This window comes from Cupressus sempervirens, chromosome 9 (genome assembly GCF_028749045.1).
Source record: "Cupressus sempervirens isolate cs-2001-9-10 chromosome 9, ASM2874904v1, whole genome shotgun sequence".
NCBI classification, from domain to species: domain Eukaryota; kingdom Viridiplantae; phylum Streptophyta; class Pinopsida; order Cupressales; family Cupressaceae; genus Cupressus; species Cupressus sempervirens.
Window position 1 is genome coordinate 4,758,259 of NC_143126.1, and position 17,800 is coordinate 4,776,058.

A 17,800-nucleotide genomic window follows, 5' to 3' on the forward strand; every position below is an offset into this window, starting at 1 on the left:
CCTATCCAATTGGAGCCAAATCATGGTTTTTTTGTTAGGACGATGGCTAGATGTCACAATTGTGATGGCTGACTATCAAAATTTGGGTCCAAATGTAGTAGTGAAAGAGACATCATTGTATTAGAATAATTCAATTTAATGAGATGTATACATAAAATCTTGCAATCTATAACAAACTCTTTAATATCACAACTCATTTTTAGAAGTCATACTGTCTAAATATCTTGTTCATTTAACATGACATATAAATGCGTATAAATTTCTTTAATCTATATTTAAAAGTAATCTTAGATTAAATATTAATAAATAGAATTATGTGAAATAATGACATGGTTCACTAAGTTTTCTTACATTGAATGTGTTTGAATATTTATCATCAACTTTCAAATCACACTTCATGATCAATGATCAAAATGTTGGAGAGTGTGGAAGATACAAAATTTTAAAATATGGACAAGGACCAACTCAAGTGATATTTGAATTAGCAAGGTGGGAGAAGGGGGGATGTAAATGCAAATTACTAAATAAGTATGAATGCAAAAGATGGCAATGCATACATTATCATACAATTTGAAAAGCGTAGAATATGTTAAATTATTAAAAAAAGTAGATACTTATTATTCTATGAGTATAAATTCCAAAAGTATAAATATGCATTATGTTGTGGAATGAAAAAAATTAGAGAAAAGTGGAAATAAACTAAAATAAATCATTTAAGGATAAAAAATAACTTGCAATAAAATAAAAGATTGTGTATCTAAAATATTTTCAATATATATAAAATATCATCTTGTAACTCCCAAGTAGAAGTGCCTAATCCAAGTATTAGCACATGGAATTAGATATAGTATGCACAATTCAAGCTCTTGTTCCATATAATCGACACTATATAAATAATGATGTATACATATAAATCATTAAATAAACAAAATCAGCGAAGTCTTTGGCCTCTACCTATACACACACATATCAACAAATTTAAGAGATGAGCATGGTTCATGAACATTTGTCCAGCTAAATTTTTTATGCAAGTCCATAGAATTCTTTTAGACATAAATAATACCCATCTAGTATGAAATGCACTGAAACTTGGAATCTAAAGTAGGAGGGAACCCAATTCATCCTAATATATCTACATGTATTTCTAACATGAATATGTAATGCCCTATGATCATGATATGATAAATAAACATCTCAATATAATTATTCTAAATAATTTTTATTTATTTCAATTAATAGACTAATTTTCAAAGCACTTGAAATATAGTGGTAGATCCTAGAAAGGGAGCTAACCTTCTTTGTTATTTCATAATTTGTACCCATCCTAGAAGAAAATCCCACCACATGTATACAATGGTAAATGATGAGGACACAACTCAAGAACAAATTCAACAAAGAAAGGGAGCTAACCTTCTTTGTTATTTCATAGTTTGTAACCATCCTAGAAGAAAAATCCACCACATGTATACAATGGTAAATGACGAGGACACAACTCAAGAACAAATTCAACAAAAAAGGAAAGGATAGTTTTATTATCATAAATGATATGCTATTACACTCATTATAGAAAAACTAGACTCAATTACATGCTCAATGATCTTACAACATTATTAGTTTCTAGAGAGAAACCCTTCTCATAGTACCTTCTCTCGAACTCTACAAAACTATCTTTACATTGCATTTGCCAATTTTTGGTCATCCCTATTTTCAAGTTTTCCCTTAGTATTCCCAATAAAGAAAAGTCACTAAACCTATATTATAAAAAATATTCTAATTCCATAGTCAGGTTTTCATAAATGTGTATTCTCATCAAGTGTCCCTTTTTCCCTTCAGTCAAGTTTTCATGATTCTAGTGTGCCAAATCCTCCCCCACTTGCTTAGTGTGAAAAATCCTTAATTTGAGTGTGGGCATAGGTGGATTTGTTCTAATTATGTTATTCCCCTTAGAGAGAGTCTTAGGCTTCCCCTTCAATGAGAAGAAAAGTCCCTAAGTCCTTGAATTTGGTTTCAAGTATGCAAAGATTAGGATTTCCTCTATCCCACTTCTTTTCATCCTAGAGGTGACATGATTCCAATGAGACTCTTGATAGCTAAAAAAAATCCCCAATTGCTAGGTAGAGGTTCAAAGTGTGAAGAAGATTCAAATCAAGACTTTATTAAGGCAACATTCAGGGAGAACTTCTTTTCAAACACTATCACAATAAAAGAAAAACATGTAAAATCAATGACCTATGGAAAGGTAGTGAAAGTTCTTCTCAAATTCACCAAGAAGAAAGTTCATTATGAGGAAGTCTAATCTTTGAGTATAATAAAAGACATCATTTTCCTTAGCCAAAAATGAAGACATAAAAGTGAAGGTTTTTCTTTTGCCACTTAAGGTGGCAAATTATGAAGGAAATCTAATTTATGAAAAAGAAAAGTCATACAGTTAAGGCATGTCTGACATCATTTTTCCCATTAATCCTTGACATTAAATGAAAATCCAATTTTTAATCCCAAAAGGATCCTCTAAATTAATGCTAATTAGACTGCTCATGTGGCATGAGAAACTCTAGCAAACGGCCATAAATGTAGATCTATAAAGTAAGATTTTGCATACATTTCTATTGCTCCAGTGTTTATAAGTTCTCTATCATGACTGCTAAGTTAATTAAGTATAATAGTTTAAATGAAATTGATTTCACTCTAAAGAATATAAGTGATACCCAACCGTGATTGTATGATCTTGGTGACATGAATAGGAGATTATAGGCAGATCCCATTCACTCAGTCACCAAGAAGCTAGAAGAGAATGACTTAGTTGAGGGGACGAGTTTATTGGTAGTGTTGCAGGCCCCTGACTTGATCCTTGAATATATTTCACATTACAATCTGGATACTCACTAGATCAAGATGTCAAACAACTAAGTTCTCCTTTCCCTTGAACAAGACGTGATAAAATTTATTTCTAGGTGCCAGTAAGGGAAGTGTATTATGATATGAACTTCTAGAGCTTTGCCTCTATGTATAATGAGAAGAAATATGTGATGAGAGCTGATATGATGACTACATGGTTCCAAACTCCTTAGATCCATAAAAGTAAAGTTCATTTGAATCTTTATGGCACCAACATAAAGAAAGAAATCATGGATATTATTGTTCTCCTACATAGGCTAAAAGGAAATGAAGACTCCCTCAATTTTATAGAGCACAACTTCTACCTAGTGCAAGTAGTTTGTCTTGAAGGAGAGTATGTAGACTAGGAACAAATAATTTGTGACAACCTAACTAGTTGCTTCCAAATAGCAAAGGCCTAGGAGTAGTTTTACATGTCCTAATACTTAATTTATAATCTAGCTACTATTTAGTTGTGGCCTGGGTTATTGCATGTTAATTAATTCAATGAAGATATACAAATATATGACTTTTATCCATTCCTATAGTTGCATCAAAGTTATGTGGAGTTTATGAAGGTAAATAATGCCTTTACTATGATAATTTGTCAGGTGCTACAAGGTTTTCTAGAATGACATCTTTCCCCTAAGGCAATAGCTATCATGACATAATTCAGAAGCTATTTCATCCAATTCCCATGTTTTTCATACATTAGAATTGTAGGCTTTGATGGCTTTCCATGGAAGCTCCCCAAGTATCTAGATAATTGGATCCTTTTAGTTGAGATTTACAGTTAGAGTTTAGAGGTGAACGAGTTGAACTCAAATGTTAAGAAGGTGGGAATCCTTTTCCTGATCATAGTAGGAGCATATTCATGTGCCTCCCAATCTAATGAAAAGAACATGCTCAAGAGTTTTGAGGACAAATGAAAGCCAGAGTCCTATGAGGTAATTGTTAATCCAAAATTACCTCTTGCCAAAAAATCAAATTCAAATAATGATTAGTTTTAACGGTCACCTAGGGTGCTCATGAAATGATGTAACATTAAGTCATTTTCTCCATTTAATGTTATGCCTTACTATTGTAAGTCACAACTGTGTGATTTGCATGGTCACAGGTAGTTGAGCAATGACTAAGGTTAAGGCTGCGAAAGTGTGCTTTGCTTTGATTTTTCCCAATCACATGGTCATGTTGACATGCTACGGCTTGAGTTAAATGATGTGGCAAAGAAAGAGTTATGATGTCCAAATTATATCCTACATCATTAGATCATTCAGATCTATGGCTAGCATATGATCACCACAGATTGAGAGATGGTTAACCCTTGAGTTGCAACCGAGCGATTCCCTTTGTTTCACTTGGTCACAAAGGTCAAATAGTAATGCTAGTTCAAGGTGGTGAGGCAATGATGACCAAAAAATCACAATTTTTCAAGCAGGGATAGTTATTCAAGGAAGGTGGTGGTGAGGATGTGATCGTGGATAACTAAATACAACGCATAAGGATTGGGTGCTAACAGGATGGCATAATGATGAGAAATGTTTGGTCTATGTAGTAGAACTTAATGGTTAAATCTCAGTTGACCAAAGATCATGATCGAGTTGGGTGTTAGTAGCAGTGAGAGCAATTCCTTGAACGATCTTTCCAATTCCATGCAACTACTTTTATTGATCCCTAGGCTCAATAAGTGCAAAGAAATATACCACCACCATTTTTTGATCCATTAATTCAATCAAAAATTAAATAACTATCATTCTTGACCTATCAGAGTTTTTTTTGTGAAGTGATCCTTTCATGCATAGATTTATGCAAAATTTAGATCTTTCTAGTTTTTTGCAATGACTTTTTCTCTAGAGATTTGATTGTAGTGGTTGAGTTTTGTCTTATGAGGGAAGTCATCCAAGTTATACTTCTACTATAAAGGCAAACATTGTACTCTTTCTCAAGGTCAAATTTTCTCTATTTCTTTAGTACTGCCTTGGCATGTTACTGTAAATTCCTTGTTGCCTTTGAGTTATATGACTTCCTGCCTTATCCATTTCAACTATTGTTTTACTATGTAAATTTGTTTTCCTCTCTTCAACGTACTGCAAATATCTATAATCTACATTCTCTATATCTTTTTGACTCGTGAATGATAAAAGTGAAGTATCTTCCTTGTGTTGCTCATATGGTTGTTTGATCTATGTGTAGTTTATACATTAAACTGCGGTTTTAAATATGTATATCTTTAGACTATCATAATAATAGCACTGTGCATGTATTGGTAGAGACTGATCTGAACACCCTATATTGGTGCATCGCCTCTTCAGAATAGATAAGGTATTTGCTTTTATATATTCCTTCTCCCTTTTCTCTTCAAGAATAGTTCAAGTACATCCTAATAGTAGAGGAAGTTGGCCTTCTCCAGAGATTCAACCTCATATTTCAAGTCCAACAGCTTGGATGTTGCTTCCATGTTTTATGAGGTTGTCCTTAGGTAAGACTTTGGGCAAGGGTGAAAACTTTTGTGACAACAATATTTGGCACGCTCGGTGGGACAATGATTTTTTTTTAATATTCCAAGTTCACCAGCATTCGGAAAGATTCCTTGTTCATGTTGAAGAAATAGTACTACCTTCAGTATAAATCCTTAAAGAGGCTCATTGTTCAAAAGTACTTGATGACTCTAAGCTTTGAAGCACATCCAGTTTCCAGACCCAAGTTGATGTAATTCATGCCCAAGAGACACACAAGGGCATCTTCTAGAGGTAAGTTCCATTTATTAAGAACTTTTCCTTTCTGACACAAGAAGAATAGTTAGAGTATCATTATTACCCATTAGGAGTGGGACAGTAGCACACACCCCTACAAGATCCATTTCCACTCCTCTAGTTGTTAGATCTCAGCCTAAGATACCATCCACTCATATCAATAGAACACTTGCTTATATGGCTAGAGCTCATACTTTCACCACCTTCATTGGTGGAAGCCTACTCCTATTAGCCCAAGGCATGATACACCACTATCAACTCTCAAGAGTGTACCTAAGTTTATTGGTGAGACCTCCACATCCCCTATTGAGCATATTCAAGAAGTGTCTAATGTATATAATATCCACAGCATCTCTGAGGATGATGTAGCGGTTAGACTCCTAGCTTCATCCTTGAAAGAAAAGAAATTACAATGGTATAGAGGTTTGCCTCACAACTCTATTACTAATTGTGATGGGTTAGGGACAGCCCTCTGTAAGCATTTTAGGGAAAAAAGTGACCATATGTCAATTTTACAGAAACTGACAACTATCAAGAGGATCCCTCATGAATGTATGACTAATTTCAATTACAAATTTTAGAAAACATGGGATAGAATTCCTACTGCAATGAAGCCCTCTCCCACTAATGCACTCTTGTACTACCTTAGAGCCTTCAATAGTAATATTGCTACCACCTTGCAATCTATGGGGCGATACCTTACTGAATGCTTATGAGGTTGCCATAAGAGCTGAAAACATTTTGATACAAGAAGGGAAGTTAGCTCCAAGGCCCCCAATGCCTTTCTTCCTTGACATGCCCCATCAGCCCATTGTAGCCCCTATTCATGTCTCCTTTATAAGTCAACCTCTTTTTGTGCTCCCAATAGCCTCTACATACTCTAGTGGAGTTGATAGGATTAAGGCTATGATGTAGACATTAATGTAGAATGTAGATAGAAGAATGCTAGATCAAGAAAGGAAGATGGAAGAGAATAGTGTAGTAGTGTAGAAAATGGGAAATGAGCTGGTGACTATAAAGAAGCAACAAGCTCAAAATAATAAGCCTGTCCAACTCCAGATTCAAGGTCCCCTTCATGGTAGACCTCCAAACCAGAGTCATACCCCCTACAATCAAAATAGACCTATTGACCATTCTGACAACCATAATAGACCTATCAACTACCTCCAATCTTCAAACACCAACCTAAATAGGGCCTTAGTCCCTCAGAACAACTTAGCCTAAGATCAATATTTTTGACCTTCTTGTAACTACTCCTATTGATACTGTATGTGCCAAAAGGAAGAATCTTATTTGTCTTTAACTATATCAGAGTGAGAGGTTGCCCAACAACACAATGCTAATCAAAATGTTGATACCTTTCAGTGAGATGATTTTTCTTTTATGAACCGCTTAATAGAAGAGCATGGTAATGTAAACCAGGATTCCTATGCTTACAATATCAAGAGCAAGAAAAGAGTCATGGAGGAGATGGCACCTTAACCTCCTAATCATCCTTTTTGCATCAAGTACAATGCCATATATACAAGTAGTCACCCATCAACATAATGTGAATCAACCTATAGATGTTTCTCTATAGTAGAGAGGGGATGAAAGCAATAATAATGTGAACAACCCATAAACTATCCCATCTCAAACTTCTACTTCCAAGGCTCTTACTAGAACGTCTAATGCTTCTTTTAGTGTCATAGAGAAAATGAGGAACACCAATGCAAAAATTTCTATGTGGGATGTTGTAACAATTCTACCTTCACAAAGGAGGCTATTATGGCAGGAGTTGGAAAGCATTGAACTCAGAGATTAGCCACTTAGCACAGAGAAAGTTGTAAGCTTCATGCAACCATAAAGGGAGGTAGAAGTAAGAAAAAATGTTAAACCTCCTCCATTATATGTTTCTCTACTCATAGGAGATAAGCTAGTCCATAATTGTATGATTGACTCAAGGGCTAGTAGTTCAATAATGCCCAAGTGTGTTGTTGATACCTTAGAAATGAAATATGAACCCATTTTCAAGGATGTGTTGAAACTTGATGGTAGTACAGTCAAGACTGTGGGAATCCTTAGGAATGTTGAAATGGCCTTAAATGCTTGTCCAAGTTGTACTATAGTTCAGGATATATCAATTGCTAAGGTCAAGGTGCATTTTTCCATTTATCTGTCAAGGGACTTCACTGCTCAAATAGGTGGCTACATATCTTCCAATTGGTCATATAGGTTTTTTAGAACTAGATATGGAACCAAGGCTTCAATTAAAGTAGAACCATTAGCCCTCCATCATATTGAGCCCTATACTGCTAACCTCATCAATATGAATTGTACCATCCTAGAAGCAATTGAGAATGATAGAACAAATGAGTCTGCCACTTCCTTATCTAATACACCTTAATTTCTCTTGGATGAATGGGCTAATGCTTATTAGTTTGATCCGATATCAAAGACCTTAGAGACTAGCTTGGGAACATATTGTATATCAAAAAAGGATGCTCTCATCCCTAACTTGATGAAAGTTAAAGAAGATACAAATGGGATATGGAGCACGTACTTTGATAGATCAAGAAATAAGAATGGGTCAAGGGCTAGTGTAATTTTGGTTTCTCCTACATTAGAAAATACTAGTTCTAATTTAGGTTGCATTTTAGTAGCATTAATAATGTGGCTAAATAAGAGGCTTTGATTTAGGGTCTCTTAATTTCTTAGAAAAGAGGAATCCAGGCATTGAGTGTGTATGGGGATAGTGAGTTTGTGATCAATCAAATGAGGAATCAAAATGTCACTAAGAATAATTTGCTAAAGTCTTACAAACATAGGTAATGGAATTTTCTTGAAGATTTCGGTGCATTCAATATTCAAAACATTCCTAGGAAAGAAAATAGACTTGCAATAGTGGGTTCATCTCATGATGTCCAGAGAAGCCTCAAAGATGAAAAGAGATAGAGAATTAAGATGGTAATCAGACCTATTGTCCATGATAATGATATCAATTAGCAAGTCTTTGAATTTGATGCACAAATTGTGAGTTTTTGTAAAATGAAGTAGAATTTTCAAATAGAAATTAGGTGAGCTCACATGATGAATATGGACATCAAATCATAAGCCTCAACTCCAAAAAATTACCTAAGGGTATCATTTCCTTAGAGAGTATCTTTAACCCTGATGACCAAGCAAGGGAAAGAGTCACGAATCTTGCTGCAAACAAAGGAGATCATGTACCAATCATGGTTGTTGATGGAAAAATGCTAAACTTGGGAAAGGTATGTTCTGAAACTGAACAAGAAAATTGTGTTCATCTATGTCAAGAATTCAATAATAAACTTTCTTGGACATATAATGATTTGAAAATATTTGATCCTAGCTTATTTCAACATACTATAGATCTAGTAGATTATTTCAAGCATGTTAGGTAAAAATAGAGGCCAGTAAGCCCCAAGATTGAGCCCCTAATGAGAAATGATTTGTCCAAATTAATTGAGGCCAATATCATTTTTCCTATCAAGCATTCCTCTTGGGTGGCAAACCTTGTCCCTGTTAGGAAAAATAATGAAGAGATTAGACTGTGCATAAATTTTAGCGATCTTAATCAAGCCTCCCTTAAAGATCACCATCACCCCCTTCTATGGAACAAATATTGTCTAAGGTCAGTGGTTCAGAGAGATTCTCCTTCTTGGATGGGTTCTCAGGTTATAATCAGGTGTTGGTCAAAGAGACTGACACATATAAAACTGCTTTCACTACTAAATGGGGTACCTATGCCTATAGTAAAATGTCATTTGGACTAACAAATGCAAGTGCCAAATTTCAAAAAGTGATGGAGATGGCATTCAAAAATATGATTGAAAATTTGTGTTGGTCTACCTTGATGATATCACAGTATACTCAAAAAATATAGCAAAGCATTTTGGTCACCTCAGGCAAGTATTTGTGAAATGTAGAGAGTACAAGGTGTCCCTAAATCCAAGAAAGTGTGTCTTCACCACTAATCAAGGAAAATTATTAGGGAATATTTTATCTAAAGAGGGTATGACTATTGATCCAAAAAGAACAAAGGAAATATTTTCCTTACTCTCCCTAGCCACAAGAAGAGTCTGCAAAGTTTCCTTGGTTGGATAATTTTGGTAAGATTTATTCCTAACCTAGCTACCATTGTGAAACTTCTTATAGCTATGCTAAAAAAGAATATGGCCTTCTCATGGACTAGGGAAGGGAAAATAAGTTTTGAGGAGATCAAAGAAACCATAGCTTCAACTTCCACTCTCATTAATTTGAATTTTAATAAGGTTTCATCCTTTATACCTTGGGAGGTGAGTCAAGTATTTATGTTGTCTTCATGCAACTAAATGAAAAAAATGAAGAGCATCCTATTGCTTTTTTCAGTGAAGGACTCAAAGAATATAAAAATAAATATATCTATGTGGAAAAGTAGGCTCTTGTAGTCATAAGAGCCCTGAAGAAATTCAAACACCTTCTTTCTCATAACAAAATCCACTTGCTAGTTCCTCATTCTAGCATAAAAGATTTCTTGTTAAGCAAAGATATTAGTGAGAAAAGAGCTAGCTAGATCACCAAGGTGATGGAATACAACATGGATATTCAGATCACCAAGTTGATAAGGGGAAGGGGATTGTGCAAAAATAAGATCTCATCTCATGAGATTGAAAAGGAGGTTATCTTGGTATTAACAGAACAACAAGAGACAAGAAATGACAATCCTAAGGGTTGGATGGATGATATGAAAGCCTTCTTGTTGGGAATGGGTATCCTTAGGGGTTGGATAAAGCTAGGAGAAGACAATTCAAGCTATAGTCTATTCCCTATGATATAGTTTATGGTGTTCTTTTTAGGAAAGATTTCAATGGAGCCCTAATAAGATGTTTTGATACAAATCAAGTAGAGAGAATAGTCAAAGAAATTTATGATGGTCTTGATGGTGGCCATTTTTCACCAAGGTCTACTATAATGAAAATTATGAGAGGTGGTTACTACTGGCCCTCTCTATTCCATGATTGCCACAAACATGTGAGAAGGTGCAAGAAGTGTGCTTTCTTCTTAAGTAAGAAGAGACTTGCAGCTCTTCCACTTTATCCCATCCAGGTAGATCAACCTTTTTCCCAGAGGGGACTAAATTTTATTGGTCCCATTAATCCTTATTCTAACTCTAGTCATAAATGAATTTTAGCCACTACATACTATTTTACAAGATGGATAGAGGTAGTAACACTAAGAGATGCCACAAATCCTTTAGTCATTGAATTCCTTGATAGGATTGTAACCAGGTTTGGTGCCCCTTCAACTATTATTTTAGATAATGTTAAATCAATGATAGGAGCTTAGATTTCTACATGGGCACTTGATCATGGTATTTACTTGAGCACATCCTCTAACTATTACCCTTAGGGTAATGGCTTGGCTGAGCCATTTAATAAGAATTTGATCAGAATCATTAAGAGGACAGTGGAAGATAACCAAAGGTGTTGGCATCAGAAGTTGAGGACTTCCCTTTGGACTGATAGATTCACACCCAAGATAGCCATAGGAAATTATCCCTTCATGTTATTCTATGGTAGGGAAGATATGCTTTTTGTCTCATTGGAGTTTCCTACTCTTGAGTTGGATCATCAATTGGAATTGATTGAAGATGACACTATGTTTGTAAGAATGGTAGATCTGATGGAGTTAGAGGAGAAAAGAGGTCAAGCAATCTAGACCTTAGAGATACATTAGTAATAGATGAAGAAGAGTTTTGATAAAAAGGCTAAGGTTAGAAATTTTAGGGAGGGTGACCTTGTGTTGAAATGGGATGCAGACAGAGAAAAGGCTGGGAGACACTCAAAGTTTGTTGCCTTATGGACTAGCCCCTATGTGATCATCAATTGTAAACAATCTAATGCCTTTTAATTGAGCAAGCCTAATGACAAATTCTTGCCCATCCCTATTAATGGGATACACCCTAAACCCTTTTTTTGATGATTTTCATTATCTCATGTACATAGTCAAATACTTTTTCTTTCTTGTTCTTTCCTTTATGGTTTTAGAGACTCTGTGTCCCAATGGATCTTTTTGAATGGTCACTATTCATATGCTAAGCAGGCTTACATCCCCCCTGAGTCACTAGAAATGTTAATCCAAAATTGCCTCCTACCAAAAAATCAAATTCAAATAATGATAAGTTTTAATGGTCGCCTACGATGCTCATGAAATGATGTAACATTAAGTAATTTTCTCTATTTCATGTTATGCCTTAATATTTTAAGTCACAACTATGTGATTTGCATGGTCACAGGCTATTGAGTACTGAAAAAGATTAAGGCTATGAAAGTGCACTTTGCTTTTATTTTTCCCAATCGCATGGTTATGTTGACATGTTATGGCTTGAGTTGCAATGAAATGGCAAAGCAAGAGTTCTGATGTCCAAATTATATCCTACATCATTAGATCATTCAAATCTATAGCTAGCACATGATCATTGTGGATTGAGAGATGGCTAAGCCTTGAGTTGTGACTGAATGATTCCCTTAGTTTCGCTTGGTCACAAAGGTTAGAAAGTAATGCTAGTTCAAGGTGGCAAGGCGGTGATGACCAAAAAATCGTGGTTTCACAAGTAGGGATAGTTATTTAGGGAAGGTGGTGGTGAGAATGTGATCGTGAATAATTGAACACAAGGCAGAAGGATTGGGTGTTGACAAGATGGTATAATGATGAGAAATGTTTGGTCCACATAGCAGAAATTAATGGTTAAATCTTAGTTGACCAAAGATCATGATCGAGTTGGGTGTCAGTAGCAGTAGGAGTAGTTCCTTGAATAATCTTTCTGATTCCGTACAACCACTTTCATTGATCCCTAGGCTCAATAAGCGCAAAGAAATACTCCATCACCATTTGTTGATCTATTCATTTAGTTAAAAATTAAATAACCATCATTCCTATCACCATTTTTTGATCTATTCATTTAGTCAAAAATTAAATAACCATCATTCCTAACCTCTTAGAGATTTTTTTGGTGAAGAAGTGATCCTTTCATGCATAGATTTACTCAAAGGTTAGATCTTTCAAATTTTTTACAGTGATTTTTCTCTGGAGATTTGATTGTAGTGGTTGAGTTTTGTCTTATGAGGGAAGTCATATAAGTTGTACTTACACTATAAAGGGAAACATTGTACTCTTTCTCAAGGTTTGATTTTCTCTATTTCTTTATGTAGGTGCATTTTTAGTACACCATTTTTGAACTTTAAAATTTGCCTCTTGTGGAAATAAATTCCCTTAAGGTGTTCCCTAATTTTACAAATGTGTTCTCAGGAAGTTGAATTGATTTGAAAGATTCAAAATGTAAAATTCCAAATTCTTTATGTTTGAGGAGTTTAGAAGTTCAGTGGTCATGCTAAAACTATCTGAGCTAGTTAAAGCATCAATAAAAGTACAACAATGTGCAAGGAGGGAGGTCTAGACATAGTTGCAAGTTTAGATTGATCAGAGAGATGTTTGACTAGGAGATGTCATAATTTTATTGCTGGCAAAAACATACATAAGTATTATACTCTCTGCTCTGTGAAAATGAAGTTCACCACAAACGTTTGAGAAAGGCAGTAATTGGGATCTCAGCAAGATGTACCAAGGAAATGCTGGATGAATGGAGATTTATTGATGACAAATCATGTGAAATAGAGGTAACAGCTTGGATGAAGAATCTTACAGTAAATACTATGATCGAGAGCCAATATGGATTGGATTCTAAGAGAGGAAAAGATATAGTTCAAAATATGAACTCTCTAGAAGGTTTGATCATTGAATCATTTCGATACTTATGGATTCCTGGTAGCAAATTCCTTCCAACAGCTACAAATTGAGAAATTTGGAAATGTAATAGGAGGATGAAACAGAACATTAAATTCATGATTCAGGAATGACTAAAGACAACTGATGGATGAGAGAAAATGATTCTTTTTAGCTAGGAAGGAGAACACAAGTACTCTAATATGTTGGACACTACTATTGTTAGTACTCAATCCCTATTTCCAAGACAAAGCTCGACAAGAAGCCAAAGACATTTGTGGAACCCAAGATCCCATTGGAGAGTCTGTAAAAGACCTCAAAATTATTGGAATGATATTGAAAGAGCTGCTTCATCTGTATTGTCCAGCACCTGGAATAATTAAGCAAACATTCACAGACTTGAAGGTAGGAGAAGATGGCTTGGTGATTCCTAAGGGTGTCGATGTGATTGTTGATGTATTGACAATCCACAGGGATCCAAAATTATGGGGTAGTTTTTGATGAAGGTGGTATCCTAGTAAAGTTGGTCCATATGACCAAATGGCAAAAATCTTGATCATCCAAAATCCATTGAGGCAATTTGAATAATGATCATATCTCATATTCTTCCTTTTCTATTTTGGGGTGTTCTATATGTATTGGGTAGGAGCAGCATTATATCTTTTGGTGCAGGTGGAATTCAACAAAATGTTTGCTACATAATGGAATATGAACAGAGGTAGTGTCCAAATTGAAAAATAAGAACACATGTGAATTCTACCATGCCTAAATTGAGTTCCCTTCCATAATATGTGCTTCAACATATGGAGAAAGCTGCAGGTTATTTGCAGAGTATGTAACATCCATACTACAGACTTGACAATTCCAAGGGAATCTGAATTTATGGTTCATCCAAAAGGAAAACCTGTGTTTGAACATAGTAATATTAGTTAAGCCATTAAATTGATTCCTCTAGAATATTAATAATTTGTTTAGATGAAGCTCGGGGCTACAAGGAAGTCATGGGAGCTAGTGTTTAAGAGAAAACTTTTTTTTTTTCAAGTAAGGTGCAATGCCCGAAGAGATGTTAAAAAGAAATAATCTTGCAGACCAACAAGCATAGGCAGTATGGAAGTCACGGGTCCCATAGAAATATGAAGGAATCACCACAATCTTATGCCCAAACAAACCTTTGTGCTTGCAAGATCAGTTGAACACCAACAAATTAGAAAAGTAAGCCTCGGCACTTGAGAGCAAAGCCCGTGCACAGATGATATCAAAGTGATCGGCATTTGGAGAAGTATTGAAGGTGCAAGCTATTCATCAAAACGAAATTGGTCATGTAGGACATATGCAAGTGAATGGTCGAATTATAGACCTATGAACTCTCTCTTGCAATAGCAATTCTTTGTCAAAATATTGACTAAGCTCTGAGGAAACTCCTTTGGTAATGAAGATTTCGTCTTCTCAGTTTCATGAAGTTTGCCACACATCATGGTCATGGAACTATTTGATGTCAAATGTAATCATAGCTATCTTCAAGGCCATTATATTGACTAAATCTCATAAATATGATTTAGAAGGAGTCTACATCAAAGTTTCCAAAATTACTAAAAGGGAGACTGACAGTAGCCATCCGATTCTAGTTAATCAAAGGAAATGGTTTTTCTTAAAAGATCATTGTCTTTCCCATTCCACGATTGCATTGATCAGCATACATGGGCAAAAAGTGAATTTCAATCGATCTTCACTATTAGAGCACCGACAATATGCATGAGTAGTTTGATTAGATGTTGATAATATAGATGAGAAATGAGTGAATTTCACAATGTTCAAAATCGATCATGATTCTTATCATAAACTCGAGACCCGTAGAATACAAGGCATTATGTGGTAGCCTAAAGCGATCATATTGAGCCTTAGGGATACCGATTGGAATAGAATATGGAGATCATTTTCAATGATTTCCCTTTATCCAACACGTGGAATTAAGACATGCAAATCTGAAGGCAACCATAGCTCGATGATTAATGGAGATTTCAGTTAAGTTGCAAATCATCATATTTGATCATTGTATTGCCAAGAAAGGGAAATAATATTAAAAGGGGAATTAGAAAGAAGTAGTATATATCAAATGCATGAGTTTTATTGAACATCTTCATGAGTAACAATTCATGATTGATTTTTAATCTCATTAGAGCCTTTAGAGGTTGATCTTCTTTGAAACAGAGACATTTGAAAAGATTGGTTGCAATCAGTTCTTTGGTATTCTTGAGCAATGTGTAGGCTGTTATATTTGAATGCATAATTCATTTGTTGCTATGGAGATTTTCTTTGATAGCATAGGACATGGGTGGAGGCAATGATACTCTTCATCTATTCTAGCATCTCCAAGTTATGTTGAGTAGCAAGAGGCTGTTCACTTTATGTTCTCAAAGATAAATAATGTGAAGAGACATAGTCTCTATTTCCTTTTTTTTTTTCGTATTTTCAAGAGTGTTAGTTTTCAATTTCCTCAAATTATGGAAGCTGAAGCACTTCATATTCTCATGAAGGCTTATGCTGGTGTGTTCTATATAAACTATTATAACTAGAGATTCTGGGGTTCAGCCTTTTCTAGATATAGTCAGAGAGATGGAGTAGGAGGGAGAAAAAAATTGTTGATGTATCAGACTTAATATTGTAGAGCCAATAAAGAGGATTTTATGTCAATGGCTTTTTGTTCCATTTAATTAGTCATTGCTTCTATGTGTCTTTCTTTTTTCGAATTATAGAAGGAGAGAAAAGATGTTTTATTCTTTTGTCATGAGGATATGAATTAACCACAGTAAGAAGTACTTTGGGGTATTCAGAGAAAGATTCATTAGAAGTCTTTAATCATCTCATTTATTTTTCTATTAGCATTTTTTGTAGGTTAATTAGATGCTAAGTATATGGATTCATGAGAATTGTGAGTTCTATTGCTTGGTTTATAGATTAGAAACTTTTTCTTGGTTGGATTAAGTCCTATTTAGGCTTAATTCGGTTTGCCTCTTCTGCTCTCAGGTTAAGAGCATACCCCATGTTAGTTTAGGAGAGAAACATAATTCCTTGAACATTATTCACATAGGGAGTTGTACCTTAATTTAGAGGGAAACTAGTTATTCTTAGAAATAGTTTCCCAACTGTTGTGTAAAGTTGTTCTTCATTAAAAATTGGGCAAATTAAAAAGAGAATTAGAAGAAGAACAATCTATTTACCAACAAATTTTTGGCGACTCCACTGGGAAGTTGGACAAGAAGATCAGTGCTAGAGATTGTTTTTTTAGTTTATTATTGTTATCTCTGCTTGAGATTGGCAACTCTGTGTCTTTAAAGAACCTATTTTATATCAGAGTTTGAAAGATTTGAAAGTTCTTATCATTCAGGTTTTGAGCTCATGTTTTTGGTGACTAAGAGGAAGAATGCTTTGGTTTTTCAAGCTACAATATTCATTTTCTCTGCTACTCAAAGATTGGCAACTCCGTTGTAAAAAAGATCATGCATATTAGAACAAATTTTTGGAGAACTTGCTGGAAAATTGGTTGCTCATGATTGAGGTAACATCATTATCTTTCCATAAATTTGATTCATATTTCTGTCACTTTATTGCAATAAGACATGGCTACACCTTGGGCGGCTACTACTGGTCCACTTAATTTTGCAGCCTATCATCCTCTTCCTTCCAGTTCTAGAAAGCATATACCCAAGTTCTCAAGAGATGTAAGGATTACTACCGATGAACACATAAGAAAATTCTTCACATCTATGAATATTTTGGGAATTAATCATGAAGATGTTGCAGTCCGGTTATTTATTGAGACTCTTATTGAGGCAGCTGCAAACTAGTTTTATCATTTGGCTAATGGATCCATCAAAAATTGGGATACCATGAGAGCAACATTTGAAGATCATTTCAAGATTGTTGAAGATGAATATGATTTGATGACTCAACTAGCATCAGCAAAGAAGTTATTGTAATGTCCCCATTTTAGCAGTTGACCAAGTGTGTGCACGTTAGCCTTGTTCTACATGGTCCTGAGGGCTAACGAAGGGTTTAATGGGATCTTGGAGTGTTTTGGCCTAGTCATTTCCAGTTTGGGCCAAAACGAAGTTGATTTACTTAGTTTCAGGCATACTTACTATTTTTAGTAAGTCGGCAGGACACAGTGCAGGTCAATTTTGGTGATTGGACTCGATACTCCTCGATGAGAGCTTTCCGATGAGCTATCACTTGCATTATTCGGAGTCCGATTGCTAATACATTTTAATGCCTGAAGTTTTGTTAAAGTAACATCTAATTTAATTGTAAAATATTAAAGTGTTACTTTAATATTTATTTTATGGTGATGTGTACCCAAGGGAGACATAAGGGGTATTTTAATATATGTTTTACATTGCCCATATGAGTTG